The sequence below is a fragment of the Vulpes lagopus genome, chromosome 16 (genome assembly GCF_018345385.1).
Source record: "Vulpes lagopus strain Blue_001 chromosome 16, ASM1834538v1, whole genome shotgun sequence".
NCBI classification, from domain to species: Eukaryota; Metazoa; Chordata; class Mammalia; order Carnivora; family Canidae; genus Vulpes; species Vulpes lagopus.
In genome coordinates this window covers 49,118,770-49,135,914 of record NC_054839.1, presented here as the reverse complement: position 1 = coordinate 49,135,914, position 17,145 = coordinate 49,118,770, and the positions used below count along the sequence as shown (strand labels likewise).

Here is a 17,145-nt window from a genome sequence, read left to right as displayed (position 1 = left end):
TCTAGAAATATTAAATATTCCTTTACTTCAAATCCTCTGATTCATGAAGCCTAAAAGATTACTTAAATGTTTGAAGGAATCCAGCCAGAGTCAAGCCTTGTGATTTTGTATTTATAGCTCTGCACCATAATTAAATCACTACCATTATATAGTGAGATCCTTAACAGAAGCATCCTATCTTACGGAGATAACATTGTAATTCCTATCATTCTGTTTAAAATTATTAGATAATGATCTTATCATTTGACAGATGGTTGTAATGTCTTTACCATAGTTTTAGTAATGACATAGAGTAGAATAAACATCCTTATTTGTTCTCTAACACTTTGCAAGTTAGTTGCCAGTGACTGGAACCAGACTGACAGTCTACCCATAATCTATTTGGTACTTGGTTCTTTTCAAATGTAAATTAATTAACAGTATTAAAGATCAAGCATTTCTGTTTCTCTCCAAAAGTCAGAATATTATATCTGGCAGAAAAAAAAATAAAGGCCTCAAATTTCCAATGAGTAACAATGTGCTGGAGCAGAGTGGCAGTTACCTGTTTACAGGATCGATGCATCAGTTTCCAGCTATTCTGGAAAGTGATATATTAGAATTAAATTCCTTAAAGATGTCCACACATTTGAAGAGTAATTCCATTTTTAGGAAAGTATCCATAGACTTTTTTAGCCATAAGGTAAACAAACCATGTCTATTGTTTTATAATAGAATAAAATTGGAAAATTAATAAACAATTGCTGAGAAATGAAAGATTTAGTAGAATATATAAAGAAGAGCACATTGTAAAACCATTAAAATAGATTTTTCGAATGCCTTTGTAATATTGGAAATTTCTCACATTAATGATATTAATGAAATGTTATTATTAGAAATATATCATTTTGAAGTTGACTCAACAAATATTTGCTGAGAATTTCTCATGGGCCGGAGAGGTATTGGGAATATACCAACAAACAAATTATTTTGATAGAATTTATTATCTAACAAGCATATATATGTATATATATGATATTAAAATTAAGGAAATTAGATAACATTTTTATGAAAGAGTATATTAATACTTAAATAGGATGATCAGAGAAGCCTTCAATGAGAAGTATGATAAGCACATGAAAGAAATGAGGTATATGTGATAAAAAAATATTCAAAGGGACTTGGTTATAGTATAGTTGTAGCCAGTATATCATGCTCCAGAAATAAAAAAGACCACTGCTCTTCTTAAGTGCTTGGAGTGAGGATGGGTGAGATCTTGAGTGGAATGAGTTTAAGGAAACACTAAAGGGGAATTAGAGACAGAAGCAATGATCTTGTTGAGGAGTTTTGACATCAAGGGCAGATAGAATTTGAAAGGAGTTTTGGGATCACAAGAAAGTTTTTATGAAAAGATGAGAGGAAAATAGAAAGATAAAAAGAAAAAAAACTAGAGAGAAGGGATAATTGCCTGAATGATATCTTCGAGGACGCAAAGAAATTTATGTGTAGTGTGAAAGTAAAAGAGATATATAGAAATATAGGTAAATTAAATATGGGAGACCTGGGGAGAAGTGCCTTCTTGTTTGACCCATTGAAGCCCATCTATGAAGCAAAAACACACAAAAAATACATAATTGGCTCTTAACTTACCTTCTGCCAAATACAGCCTTCATCATTCTGCTAACTGGCTCCATATTTATTGATGAAAGACACAAAACTCAGAGAAGCATTTTACTTACTGATTACTAGTTTATTATAAAAGGATATAACTCAGCTGGGAAAGATAAGTAGGGCAAGGCATGGGGAGAGAATGCAGATCCTCTGTGACCTCTCTGAGCAGGCCACTGGTAAATAATCAGGATAAAAAGACCCTAAACCAAAATCATACGAAGAAAGATAGTATCCACATCATTTTTCTTCTATAATACCAAACATGGATGCAGAAAAAGTTAGACTTGTTTAGTTAATGTAAAACCAGTAATCCTAGATTCCTTTGTTTTGTCAGCACTTTGGCTTTATTAGCCATACAAATATTGCTTTATTTCAGAGTTCACTAATAAATATGGACTAGAGACTAAGGCTGTGCATTTCTAATTAACAGTCATCCCAGAAAACATTTCTTTACTCAGGGAATTTTATTTACTGAGATGTTTTATGTAGTATAGTAATTAAAATCTTTTATGATAAAACTGAAGACAATGAAAAATCCTTAAGTCCCAGGACTAGAAAATAAACATAAAGGCAGATTTATGAAGGGAACTTGCTGTCAGATTTACATTTGTACTATATCTTATAAAAATTTCTCTTTTTTGTGATACAAATAAATCTCTTCAATGTTATTGCAAAGAAATTTTATAGATACTCAAACTCTAAATGTTTAAGGGTGTCTCCTATGCATTGTAGCCATCAATCCTCCATCAAATCTAATAATTGTCGTATAAAACTACTTTCAATTTTTTTGTCTGAAAGCCATTTACATGATTCTAAATTTCTTCATTTACCAAAACGTTGTTTCATTCATCTGTCTACTTCCACTTTTAGGTAGAGGGTTATTAATAAAATCACTGACTCTAGCTGAATGTGTTTCCTAAATTAATATTGGAAGGGTGTGTTTTCTACATCATCAAATAATGGCAAAATCATCCTAGGCTCATGACGGTATACCCTGTTGGCACATATATTTATTCAGCTCCTCTGCACATGCAGAAAATTTGCTGAATATTCCTGGTCAGAAATTATGAAACTCAGAAGAAAGAGACAAATTGAGAGTAGTGGAAGAACATGACTTAGTTTTGAGAACTACTACTATTTCCTTCATAGAATTTTGAGGTTTCTTTCCTCCTCTCTGGTATGAGCATTTTAACTTCAGAGTCAAATTATGAACTCCAATTCTAGCAACACATTTATGAAAAAGTTTAAATATAGTTGAGGACAAGGTAAAAATTCATGAATAGGAATTTTACAGAAGATACCCACAAAATATCTCCTCCTTAATATGAAGCTTTGAAGAGGCTATCATCTTGTTTAATTAAATTATTTAATTTTAATTCCTAATCTTAAACCTATCATTTCTTTAGAAATTTAGCTGGGAAACCTATATGATTATTAGCACATTTTCAAGAATTGGGCAGTATCAAATGTTCTAAAAAAAAAAAAAAAAGCATTGCATTTTTTTTTTCTTCATAAATAAGACAGATGTCTATTTGCTAAAAGACAGAAGACTTTAAAGACTATTTTTTTTTTCACTTTCAGAAATCTGACAAGGCCCAATGGGGTATACATTTGGGAAGATGACCTGAAATTGGCTCTGACTGCTGCTCCTCCATGTGAAGGCCAGCTCTCAACTGCCTGATTCTCCTGGGTCCAAGCCTCAGGCTGGAGAGGTGCTGGCTGCCCAACCTCGGGCTGTGGAGTCATCACCTGGGGGCAGGCAGGGCTATGGAGGACAATAGAAGGGAGACAGATCAGGTCCTTGTAGCCCAGGCTGGGGCATGGCCTGGTTCTATGCACTCACAACCCTCTATGCGCTCATTGCTCTCTGCCCTCACTGCTCCTTGACTGTCAGACACAGCTGCCCTGGGTCTTGCTGGTGGTTTTGGAGGCACCTGGGGGGCTTCCTGGTGGAGTCCTGAGTGGGTAAGGGATGTATGTCCCTTGACCTTTTGGTGACTGTGGGTGCATGATATCCATGACTTACAGGAGGGTGCTCGCTGCGATAGCACAGGCCTCCAGACTTCCCGAGTCCAGAAAGGTTCTGGTTTGCTTCTCCAAGGACGAGGCCTCCTCCGTGGACCAGGGCTGGCCACTTGCTCCAGTGGCAGCAATCCCAGCAGCAGAGATGAGAGGCCCAGGCCTCAGGACGGTGGTCATGGTAATTGTGCATTGGGAGTGCCTTTACCCTCACCAGCCTGTCTAATTTCCTGTTTCCTCCAGTGCCAACTCTCTCGCTTCCAGAATCTTCAAGGGAGGTAAGAAAACCGGGAATACTCAGTGATTTTTTTTTTTTTTAATGATGCTGAATGTCATTTTGTGACAATATAATCAGTCGCACTCCATTTTGCCAACATCTTAAGTCTGTTGGAAGAAAAGATGGTCAGAGAGAGAAAAAACAAGGCTCATGAAAAGAGTGAATTATGTGCGTTGACTAGCTTTCTTGATTGAATTCACTATATGTATCTACTAGACATATTATTTTTCCTTGGCATCCTAAACTAAATTGTATCATTAAAGTTAAAGGAATCATAGAGATTTTTCCCTATGAGTTTTGGAAACATTTAAGAAGAACAAGAGTTACTGATAGTGATGCTGATGGTAGAAAAGGATATAAAGACTCTGTAGGATTTATTTACTATCATTGTATTCTGATGACAGAATTTGATATATTTATAATCAATTGAATTTCCTCAAAATTGACAATTATGAAATTTGTTTGGTCACAGAGAAAAAAATAAGGGCTTAAAAAAAGTAGAAAGTTAAGGTGATCTTATCTCAATAATCTCTTTATTTTACCTGAAAAGAGCCAATTTATATTAGAACTAAATGATTGTATTATTTTTCTATTGCATGATTAAAATATAAAATAATTGAAAGTCATTTAAAAATCTTTAATTCTATTGCTTAATTCATATTTGATTAAATTATTATGAAAACATCAATTTTGTTAGCAGATGCTAACACACTTTTGAACTGAGTCTTGAAAAAATATCTTAAAAACATTTATTGTTATTGATACTGTGTTTTTCAAAGCTTCCAACATAGTAGAGAAACATTGTAATCTCAAGAGGGTAATTGAATCAATTTATTTTTGTTCAAATAATTTTAATGGTAGAAATTGCAAAATGATTTTATGTAAAGTACATATAAAGAATAATAAGCAGTGGTACTTAAATGATTTTAAAATGAAAACAACATTCCAATATCTCTAAGTTTTGGATAAGAGACCAGATCCTTTGAAACAGTAGATTTAAACTTCCCTACTCCCAGCTCACAAGGGCATTTGATTTGCTAGAATAATACACTAGTGTGTTGACGCATCCTTATTCCCAAATGACTGGTAGGAGTTAGTATAAATACCGCTGTCAACTATAAAATTAATGTGAAACATGTGCATGTATATAGAGGCCATATTAGCAAAATATTTCAGGGAGATCACACCATGAAATAGTTGTACAAAGCCCAACTCAAGATAATAGGATCAATGAAGACAACTGTGAATGTCTTTAAAAATTGCACATTTTGCAGTTCTTCAATACCATGCATATCAGCATGCTGTGAAGCTTGGGGAATGAGAGGCTGCTGTCTTTTAATAAAATGCTGCTTCATCTTCCTGACCCTTTACTTTGTTGTCTTCAGTTATTTTCTGACATACATTATTCCCAATTCTTCCAACATTCTCATCCTGATTTGAATACTTTTTAAAAGATATCCCTTAAAAACTACAATCTGCATTCTTCACTCCAATAAAAGTATGGATTCTCCTTAATTTCCACTACTATGTCCTCCATGAAATCTCCCTGCTTTCTAATGGCTCATTTTCCCAAACAGCTATTCTTTCTCTTTAATACATATTTTTTTCTCCCTAACACTATTTAAATTTAGAGTAAGTAAAATCAGAAACTACAACATAATGGCCAACAGGTATGTGAAAAGATGCAAAACATCATTAATCATTAGGGAAATGCAAGTGAAAACCACAATGAGATATCGTCTCATATCTATTAGTCTGGCTCTTCTCAAAAAGTCAACAGATAACAAGGATTGGCAAGATATGGAGCAAAGCAATTGTATTTCTTACTGATTAAAAAATTCCCTTAAAATTCCTTTGTTACCAGAAGAACAAATGATTTTGCAGAAATAAAACGTAGTGTTAATGAAACTAAAAAATGGTTTAACTAAAATCAGTTCTGCAAAGTGTATTTTATTTTTTATGCATTTTAATTCATATTATGGCAAACGTAAAGGTTTCCTTTATTTTCAAGAGTTTGCAATTTTCTCAAAAGTACTTACAAAGTACCTTGAAATCTCTCTCTTCTCTTTAATATAATTGGAATTTATTTTGAAGGTTGGATTAGCTTATCTGACTGTGACCCAGGTCATCGTGAAAATACAGTGTGTTCTTCAGAGGCTTTTAAATGTGGCTTACTACTGAAAGAATATTGAATGTTTTTCATATAAACTTCTAACATTTAAAAAAGATTAATTAATATTTTTAAATAATACAAAAATCAAAAATAGATTCAGAAGCAGATATATTTGAATCTTCATATTAAATCTCTATTACTCAACATTATCTGCCCTATTATTTCTACAAAGAAGACCAAATTCCTGGTAAAGAATCAATACATCTGATAAACTACTGATTCTTTTCAAAGTATCTCCAAAGATGGTTTATCCATTTGTTCCAAACTTGACTCTGTTTGAGCCAAAGTATAGAACCAATGAAGAGAACCAATCTCATAATTTAGGAGAACAGCTCTAAAATGGACTAATGATCTATAGACATTTACTATGCTTATTGTTTGAGGTGACACAGCGTTAAAATAGAGAGGTATATATTTGTTTTTATTTGGATTCTTTTGTTTTTACTATATTTATAACTTTGCTGATCTTACTTTAAGCTTTATCAAGTTCTCTGAGAAAAAAGTGGTGTTATCATATTTAAGTGCTTTTGTTGAGGTGTAAATAATAATAATAATAAATAATAATAATAATAATAATAATAATAATAGTAATACCAGAAAACCACTTAATCAGTTACCACAACATGAATTTCTTTCCATGGAAAAAGTTGTACTGGTCTTAGAAAGGCATGTTATTCATACTTTATATTCAGTATAACTGTTTTCTTTCACCTTTGAGTCAGTCTCTAAGTACTTTTCTAACCAAAAAGAACAATGTATTACCACATGAGATAAATGTAGACCACAAAGTGTTTAGAAGAAATAGAACCCCATAGCTCCAAATGAGTAGAAAAGCCTAGTTTCTGGTTAAAAAGAATTGGTGGAAGGACAGTTTCCTTAAATAAAACAGTGTCTGAAGCTGTCCTAACACTTGGGTCTTAAAGAGAAATATAACAATTTAATTCATAATGAATTAAGAACATGCTATGAATTGTAAATTATGTATTTATATATAGTATATGTTTATTCAAGTCTAAATTTGTATAAGAAGCTCAATTCAAATAAATAAGTTTGAATGTAAACTTTTAAATTCTACTCACAAAGAAGTTGTGGCAAGTTCTTTTTTTTTTTTTGTAATATGATCTGGGTTCCTATTTCTCTATATGTAGCAAATTATTTTCTCTTCAATCCCCATTGCTATGGCCTTGATATATTTTTTCTTTAAGATTCTCATTTCCTATCTTTATTTAAATCAATCATAAGCATAATTCTTAATAACATGAGTTATGATCCTATATTAATGTTAAATTTGTTTTGTCCAATATGATCTAGAAAATGCTGTCAACGTGTAAAGCTGCAGCTGGTTGTGCTAGCAAGGTGTTGTTTGAGGATGTAGTTGTCTTTCTACTATAAGAACTTCTGGATCCCTGGCTTCTTCCAGCATTCGTTTTTTGTGCCTAGTCCATATGTGGAATTTATTACATTTTTCCTTGTGGAGAGAAAAACATTTTGAATGGAGTATGAGTTGATTTGATTTAAATAGAAAAGTGTAAAATACAAAAATACATGACCTCTTTTTAAATATCTGCCCCACCTCCCTGGCCAGCAGAACTGTATAAAATAAGGTGGCCAGAGAGTGGAATGTGTACCATTAAAATATTATTTTAAATAAGTAGTTTCTTCAAAAGAAGAGAAGTTATCTATACCCTATTCCTGAGCTGTAACAGTTTCTAACTAGCAACATAAAAATGCATGTGACTTACTATTTATCTCAGACCCATCTATTATCACACAAACTTAATAAATATTGTTTGTTGTCATTATTATATCATCTTATATCATCTCAGTGCATGTTTACGCTTATACCAATGTAGCTGTTATTTATACACTTTGATATACTTAATCTAAAAAACTCCAACCTTCACTAATATAAATCTATTCATTAGGATTGCTAATTTTATTAATTGCTTTTTATATATCCGTTAACAGTCATTCATGATTAGGTCATTTCAATTGCAGGTCTCTCTACCTGGATTTCTCTTACATTGATTTCTGCATAGAGTCTTTCATTCTTTAATTTTAGTTTGCTCAAAAACATTTCATTGATGTTCACTGATGCATAGGCTCCCTCTTTTTTTCTTTCTTTCTATGAATACCCTATATTTTAGAGAAATTTAAGATTCTCAGGAAAATTGAAGGGGAGGTTCAGAGACATCCCGTATACCAACAGTGCCAACAACGTGCATGGCCTCTCCCATTCTCAACATCCCTCACCAGAGTAGTACATTTGGTACAATGGATGAATCTACTTTGGCACCTCATAATCACTCAAAGTCCATAGTTTATACTACATTTCATTTTTTATTTATTCTATGGGTTTGGACAAATGTAAAATGACAGATATCCATCATTATAGTATCATACAGAGTATTTTCAGTGCTAAAAACCCTCTGTGCTCCACATGTTCATCCCTCTCTCCTCCACGACCCTGGCAATCAGAGGTCTTTTAACTGCCTCCATACTTTTGCCTTTTCCTCAAAGTTGTGTAGTTAGAATGATACTGTATGTAGCCTTCTCAGTTTGGTTTCTTTCACTTAGTAATATACATTTCAGTTTCCTCCAGGATTCTTCATGGCTTGATAGCTAGTAGCACTGGATAATATTCCACTGTCTGGGTGTACCACATTTTATTTATCCATTTACCTTCTGAAGGTACATCTTAGTGCTTCCAGGTTTTAGCGATTATGAATGGGGCTACTGTAAACATCCATGGGCAGTGTTTGTGTAATGAGTGTTTGGTTCCTTTGAGTATATACCAAGGAGTATAATTGCTGGATTGTATAGTGAGAATATGTTTAGCTCAGTAAGAAACCACCAACTGTCTTCCAAAGTGGCTGTACTATTTTAGTTTCTTACCAGCAATGAATCAGAGTTCTTGTTGCTCCAAATCCTGGCAAGCATTTGCTGTTGTCAGTATTTTGGATTTTGGCCATTCTAATAGATATATAGTGGTATCTCATTGTTGTTTTAATTTGCATTTTCTTGATGGCATATAACATGAGACATCTTTTCATGTGCTTATTTGCTACCTGCATATCTTTGGTGAGATGTCTTTTAAGGTTCTTTTTTATTTTTAAGATTTTATTTATTTATTCATGAGACACACACACACAGAGAGAGAGAGAGAGAGAGAGAGAGAGAGACGCAGAGACACAGGCAGAGGGAGAAGCAGGCTCCGTGCTGGCACCCTGATGTGGGACTTGATCCCGGAACTCTGGGATCTTGCCCTGAGTCAAAGGCAGATGCTCAACCGCTGAGCCACCCAGGTGTCCCATCTTTTAAGGTTCTTGGCTCATTTTTTAATTTGGTTCTTTCTTATTACTGAGATGAAGAGTTCTTTGTATGTCCCAACTTTGTGTTCTCCTTCAGGAGTGTGTTGGCTATTTTGGATCTTTTGCCTCCTCATATTAATTTTAGATTATACTTGTCAATATCCACAAAACAATTTTCAGGGATTTTGATTGGGATTTCTTTGAATCTAGATCAAGCTGGGAAGAACTGAATCTTGACACTATCTGAATAAATATATGCACATATACTCATACAGGCTAGAATTGGGTATTTCTCTTCTCCAAGTAGAAGGCTAGAGGGGGCTGGAGTTGGGCACATCTCTTTCCTTGGGCCATTTAGGCTCTGATAAAACCCTGGCAAATTAGGCTCTGATTAAATAGTTTCCTCTAAAGGATAGGCCTTGTTAGGAAGAATAGAGTGCTTCTTCATTTTTCAAAAGGGTTCCTTTTCCCATCCCTCTGTTGGAAACAGGAGAGAATTTCTGATTCTTATTCTAGGAACCTGGCCAAATTCCTGGAGGTGGATCTCACAATCTTGTGGAGGCCCTCCTATGGCTGGCTTTCCTTAAAGGTTTTAACTATCAAAATTGTCTACACTGACCTTCTAGATATTGGTTAATTACAGTTTGCATTTTATGCTCCACTCAGGTTTTCCCTGTGGTTTCAGTTCATGAGTCTCTGCCCCAGTAAGCTTATATCTACATTTGCTTGTGTGTCTCTCCAATCCTGTGGGCAGCAATTTGCCCTGTTTTCTTCTCTTCACTTACAGATCTGAGAAAAGTTGTTGATTTTTCATTCTGTTCAACTTTTTACTTATTATTAGGACATAATGGTGACTTCCAAGCTCCTTACATGCAAACCCAGAAACTGAAAGTTGCCATCATTTTTTAATTCTTTTTATTTACTTTTCTCCATAGCATCAGCCTCCACTGAGCATATCCGATATGCATTTGTTTTTAAATTATTAGTCCTCTGTCATCTAAGTACAAAAGTTCAATGAGAGCAGATAATTTGGCTTTTTTTTAAAGATTTTATTTATTTGAGAGAGAGAGAGAGAGCGAGAGAGCGAGCACAAGCAGGGAGAGCAGCAAAGGGAAAGGGAAAAGCAGGCTCCCTGCAGAGCCCAATCCTAGGACCCTGAGATCATGACCTGAGCCTAAGGCAAGTGCTTAACCAACTGAACCACCCATGTGCCCCAGTTTGTTTTTTTTTTATTCACTACTGTTTCACCCATATCAGTAAGAGTGGCTAACAATTAATAGAAACTCAATAAATATTTAAAGAAGGGAGGGAGAAAGGGAGGAAAGAAGGAAGGGAAAAAAAAATATGTGCCCTAAATTTGTAGGAGAAATTAAATAATAAAGTACAATATTTTAAAGGAAATGTTGTCCTAAACACATATTATGGTAAAATATACAAATACCTTTTGCATAGTATATGGAAGTTGGAATTTTTAAAAAAATATTTATTTATATGCAATTCTTGTCTTTATTTATATTGTTGCCCTTTGTATTTCACAGACATGAAATTAGTCTGAAGTAGGAAACAGAAACCTATTCAAACCAGACTAACATTGGTTGAATAGTGGACAAGGTTCTATTAGAAAGATAGATACATGGTTGTTTCATAAGAACCCACACCAATGGGTTTCACAAGATGTTGGAACTGAGAACTGGAAAGTTAAGAACCAAGATAGTAAAGGGAATATTTGCAGAAGAGAATATTTGTTTTATCTTTATATTTGATTTTTTCTTATGCAACTTGGAGTCTTGGGATCCCTGGGTGGCGCAGCGGTTTGGCGCCTGCCTTTGGCCCAGGGCGCGATCCTGGAGACCCGAGATCGAATCCCACGTCGGGCTCCCGGTGCATGGAGCCTGCTTCTCCCTCTGCCTGTGTCTCTGCCTCTCTCTCTCTCTCTCTCTCTCTCTCTCTCTTTCTCTGTGACTATCATAAATAAATAAAAATTAAAAAAAAAAAAGATTAAAAAAAAAAAACAAAAAACTTGGAGTCTTGTGTCAACCCAACCTTCCATTTGTGATTATGGCTTCCATCTGTCAGGGGCAATATCACTTAGGTTTATATTCCTACTTCTCTCTTTGAACAACTTTGTTATACCTCAACATACAGATAGAATAAAATTGTCCCAGAGAATGGCTCTGACTGATTCTTCCCATGCTACAGTTAAATACAAGCTCACCTAGCAAGATGGGACAGAAAATTATGAGGATCTATGGGCAAAAGCTGTGTTTAACTAGGCAAATGTCCTTTTTTGTTTTATTATATTACAGTGAACTATAAAGATTAGTTAATTCTATTCTTATCTATGTATTATAAAATCTCTGTCCTGAATAACAGTCTCTTGCATATGGTTATATTATTGGGTCAACAGTCTCTTGCATATGGTTATATTATTGGGTCAACAGTCTCTTGCATATGGTTATATTATTGGGTCCTATCTATCCACAAAAGATATTCAAGTTAAATAATAATAATAATAATAATAATAATAATAATAGTAATAATAATAATAATTTAAAAACTGCTGTCAACCTTCTCAAAAATCTTCAAATATCTATTTTGATTTATCACCAGATTAATCACAGTGATTTTTATTTATTATGTATTTTTGGTGATTTTATGTACCTCATCCTACTCTCACCAAAAAAATGAAATTACTGGATAACATTTTTTCTCTCTGAAACAATCGTATAAGTCCTACCTGTTTCCAGAGCAGTAATAGAGGAGATAAACCAATTAACAAAATACAAGTTAAAAAAAAAAAGGCTTGATTTTAATTTTCTATGCTTGTTATATTTTCTTTAAAAATATGAATAAAACCCTCATAAGACTTTTATCTTTTTATATGCAAAATGCAGATAGAAACCTCAATTTTGCCTGCTTGAAGTTTGGAAACTATTATGTGTCAAATATAATGTCCAGTTACTACTATTCATCTTGGCAATAACCAAATATTACTGGTTTGTTATTTTTATGTCTTTTTATTTTTATAACAAAATATAGGAGAGTTAAAGCTTTTAACATTTTTTAAGGAAAGTGACAACACTTCCAAAACTATTGTGGTTTCACCTTACCACATCTGCAAGTAAGCATATGTTCAACAACACATTATCTTTGATATGGGTAGTTACAAATCTATTTCTTTCATTAGTAAAAAATGTGACAAGAGCAATCAGATTAATTTGGTGACTTTTAAGCACTAACTAGGAGGTAGCTATCTCTTTCTTTAACATGTTCGAGGTACCTATTTACTTTTAATTATTAGAACCATCCAAGTAACTATTAAAGCCTTCACACCACTCTCCTTCCAAATGGATAGTCCTAGTGATATTATTGCCAGGAAAGGGAATTCAGATTTCATTATCTCCCATTATCTTACTAGACATTTTACTTCTGCTAGCTTTAATTAAGTTAAAATCTGTTTCACTTAGATTACTGATTAAAACTAATTGAGTTTGTTGTTTAATCCTATCTAGAAAGTCTTCTATTGCTTAAACAGGTTTACTTCCAAATAGAATTGTTTCAGGACTAGATTTTAGTAATATATTCTCTGCATATATATCACTTGGGAAAATTTCTCACATTCAATTCCTAGAGAATATATAGATTTTTTTTTTACATATAGAAAGTAAGGATTGACATTGATAAAACTTAATCTTTGTAGTTTGATGAAAAAATTGGCAACATGAAAAAGCATGTTTTTGATTACTTCAAATCAGAGAATGAGGATTGGCCTGATTTATATTTAACTTATCTATTATTTAAAAATGTATTACTGTGATTTAAAACCAATTATTAACAAATGTTGAAGAGTCTTAAATTATACAATATTATGGATATTAAATATTCTATATAGTACTTGTCATAAATATATCTATTACTATACTTTGTATGAGCCAAGAAAGAAATAAAACATTCTTTTCCTTATTCTGAGTTATAAAAAATAAGACCACAAAATCAACAAATGCTGTTCCAAATTTACTATTGATGCTGTTCTACAAATTTTCCAACTCATGTAGCACAACCATTGTACTGTAGCCAAATCTCACAGGAGTTCTTTTAATCTTCTGCATCTACTGAGAAGATGGCAAGAATATAATCCTCAAAGCAGAGTAGAGCTAGGATAAAACACAAGTCCTGAACTCACTGGTCCATAGTTCACAGTAGGCTGGAAACAACAGTCACTCTTGGGCTTCTTTAGCTTTCGGCTCTGTCCAAGGGCCATTATACCTCTGCAGAAATATAACTTGAAAATAGTCAAGAGGGAACAAGAAGATCTAATTCAGATCTTTACAAGCTAACACTGATTTAATTTTCTTTTCACAGCTATGGTTTATGATTTTTTTTTTTTAAGATATCTTGGCAGTTTGAGATTGAATACTCAGTTTTCACACCCAGTTTTCATATCCCAAAATGATTGTGACATTGTCATTTGGGATAGTACTCAGAGATGAATGTGACCTTTTTGCAAGCTTACTAGCCAAATATATGGAGTTAATTATATAGTTTATATAATGCAATGCATTTATTGAATTATACTCATTTTTGCATTCATTTTAATCTTTCTAACATGAGCAAAACTGAATTTCTTTGGTTTAAATACATTCTTCGAAAGAAAGCTCATTAGTAATGTTGGTCATGAAGATGAAAAATGTGTGATAAATAATTAAACAATGACATCTCCAATTTGGTAAAAATATGGCATGGTTTGATTATATCTCCCCTGAGCTCTATAGGGGAACAAGAAAAAGTAGCTCATAATAATGTTTTAGAGAATGTTATATAGTAATATACTAAAGTGTGGTTTATAAAGATACCATAGTTTTTTTTTAAATTACCAAATGTATTATGACTTAATAATAGCTCAAAATTAAACAGTCTAAATACTAAGTATTAGGAGAATGGTTACGTAAACCATATCATTAAAATAAAATACTATGCAGCCATTAAAAATAAGGTTTGGGGAGACTAAGCAACATATATTGAAATGATTTCAGTTGCAATTCAGAAAACCAAACCCAAATTGCCTTAAGCAATAAGTAATTTATTCATTCATGAAATAGAAAAGTTCAGAAGTAATATAGACTTCAGGCATGGTTTGATTCAGAGGTCCACAATATCATCTGATCTCTGTCCTCATTACTCTTCCTTTCTTTCAAGCTCATCTTCATGTGTGCTAACTCCTTAGGCTAGGGTCCCTTATGATAGCCAAACTGGCTGCAGTATTTCAAAGCCCCAAATACATAAACCAGTCCTTGAGCTGAGAAATATAATGTGCTAATTGTTTTAGTCTAGCACAAAGTTGGCAATTTTTTTTTTCCTACTTTAGGCACTCTTCCAGGTACTATGACTACGCTCCCGACTTCTAATGCCATAAGCTAGATTCCACTACATTTGAATTTCTATAAAGTATATATTTTTTGATGTCTGGCTTATTTCACTCCATAATGTTATTTTTTTGTTGCTTGGTTATTTTTTTGGTTTGTTTTAATTTCAGTTAGTTTCAGATGTAGAATATAGTTACTCAGCAATTCTACACATTACTCAATGCTTGTCACAACTGTACTCTTAATCCCCTTTACCTATTCATATCCCCTTCCCCACTTCCTCTTTGTTGACCATCTGCTTATTCTCTCTAATTAAGAGTCTATTTTTTAGTTTGTCTCTTTTTGTTTTATTCATTTGTTTTGTTTCTTAAATCCCACATATGAATGAAGTCATATAGCATTGCCTTTCTGTAACTGATTTATTTCACTTAGAACTATACCTTGTAGATCCATCCATGTTGTTGCAAATGGCAAAACTTCACTTTTTATGGCTGAATAATATTCCATTGTGTGTATATGTATTAATATATATTTTTAAAATTTTATTTATTTATTCATGAGAGACACAGAGAGAGACTGAGGGGCAGACACAGGCAGAGGGAGAAGCAGGCTCCATGCAGGAAGCCTGATGTGGGACTTGATCCCAGGACTCCAGGATCATGCCCTGGTCCGAAAGCAGGCACTAAACTGCTGGGCCACCCAAGCATCCCTCTATGTATTAATATTGATGGACACTTCTATATTTTAGCTATTGTAAATAATTCTATAATTTAGCTATTATTGTAAATAATTCTGCAATAAACATAGGAGTACATGTATCTTTTTGAATTGTGTTTTCATATTCTTTGGGTAAATACCCAGTAACAGAATTCCTGGATTATAGGATAATTCTATTTTTAATTTTGAGAAATCTCCATATTGTTTTCCACAGTGGCTGAACCAGTTTGCATCCCACCATTTTCTCTGCATCCTCACCAACACTTACTGTATCTTATGTTTTTGACTTTAGCCATTCATATGGGAGTGAGGTGATATATCACTGCAGCATTGTTTTTTGCATTTTTCTGATGATGAATGATGCTGAACATCATTTCATGTATCTCTTAGCCATCTGTATGTCTTCTTTGGAGAAATGTCTATTCATGACTTTGGCCCATTTTAAAAATGGGTTATTATTATTATTATTTTGGTATTGAATTGTGGAAATTTTTATAAATTTTGCATACTAACCCTTTATCAGATATATCATTTGCAAATATCTTCTCCCATTCAGTAAGCTGTCTTTTAATTGTGTTGATTGTTTCCTTCACAGTTCAGAAGCTTTTTATTTTGATGTAGTCCCAATAGTTTGTTTTGCTTTTGTTTCCTTTGTCTCAGGAGACATATTTAGAAAAATGTTTGCTATGGCCTGTGACAAAGAAATTACTGCCTGTTCTCTCTTCCAGGATTGTTATGGTTTCAGGTCTCATAGTTACGTCCTAAATCAATTTTGAGTTTATTTTTGTGTATGGTGTGAGAAAGTGGTTCAGTTTCATTCTTTCATTCTAGAGGTATCATATTTTTATCTTTTGAGAATGTATATTCTCTAACACTTGAGCAATGAAAAAACAGTAGACTAAATGTATGCCAATACATGATGTTTGATATAAATGGGATATATTTTAGTATATATTACTATCATTTATGGGAAATATCCATGATATTTCAAAACTAGGATAATAGTGATATTTCAGGGAAAAGGTAATGTTAAAATTTTGAAATGTCATCTAAGGAGAAATGAAACAGTACCAGTGACTTCCTAGTTATTACTTTTTTAATGAGAGAGATTCAGTGCACTGAAAGGAGAAAATAACTTTGGTGAGAAGTAGTATTTGCAAATCCAAGATGTTAAAAAAAAATAATGATAGAGGAGGTGAAGAACATATCCATATATAACACTTTCATCAAGTAGCAAAATCCTGAGCTTGAAAGCTGTCAGCAAGCAAAGATTTTTTCACAGTTTAATTATCTTGAAAGGGTGATCTTATATAATTATTGAAAAGGTACTTTACGCACAGTGCTTTTTAATGATAAAAGATCAAGTATGTAATATGTCATTTATACACATAAAATTATATGAATTACTATAACCATTCAGTTAAATCATTGTTTAGTTTAGGTTTTTTTTTGTATAATTTTTAAGGAGTTAGATTTGCCAACATACAGTATAACACCCAGTGCTCATCCCATCAAGTGCTCCCCTCCGTGCCCATCACCCAGTCACACCAACCCCCTGTCCATGTCCCTTTCCACCATCCCTTGTTCATTTCCCAGAGTTAGGAGTCTCTCATGTTCTGTTTCCCTCTCTGATATTTC

General features: G+C 33.3%; 1 pseudogene; it reads right to left on the bottom strand.

Moving 5' to 3' along the window:
- Positions 1 to 3,846, bottom strand: part of LOC121476913 — a 184,221-nt pseudogene extending 180,375 nt beyond the window's left edge.
- Positions 3,847 to 17,145: the final 13,299 nt, after the last annotated feature.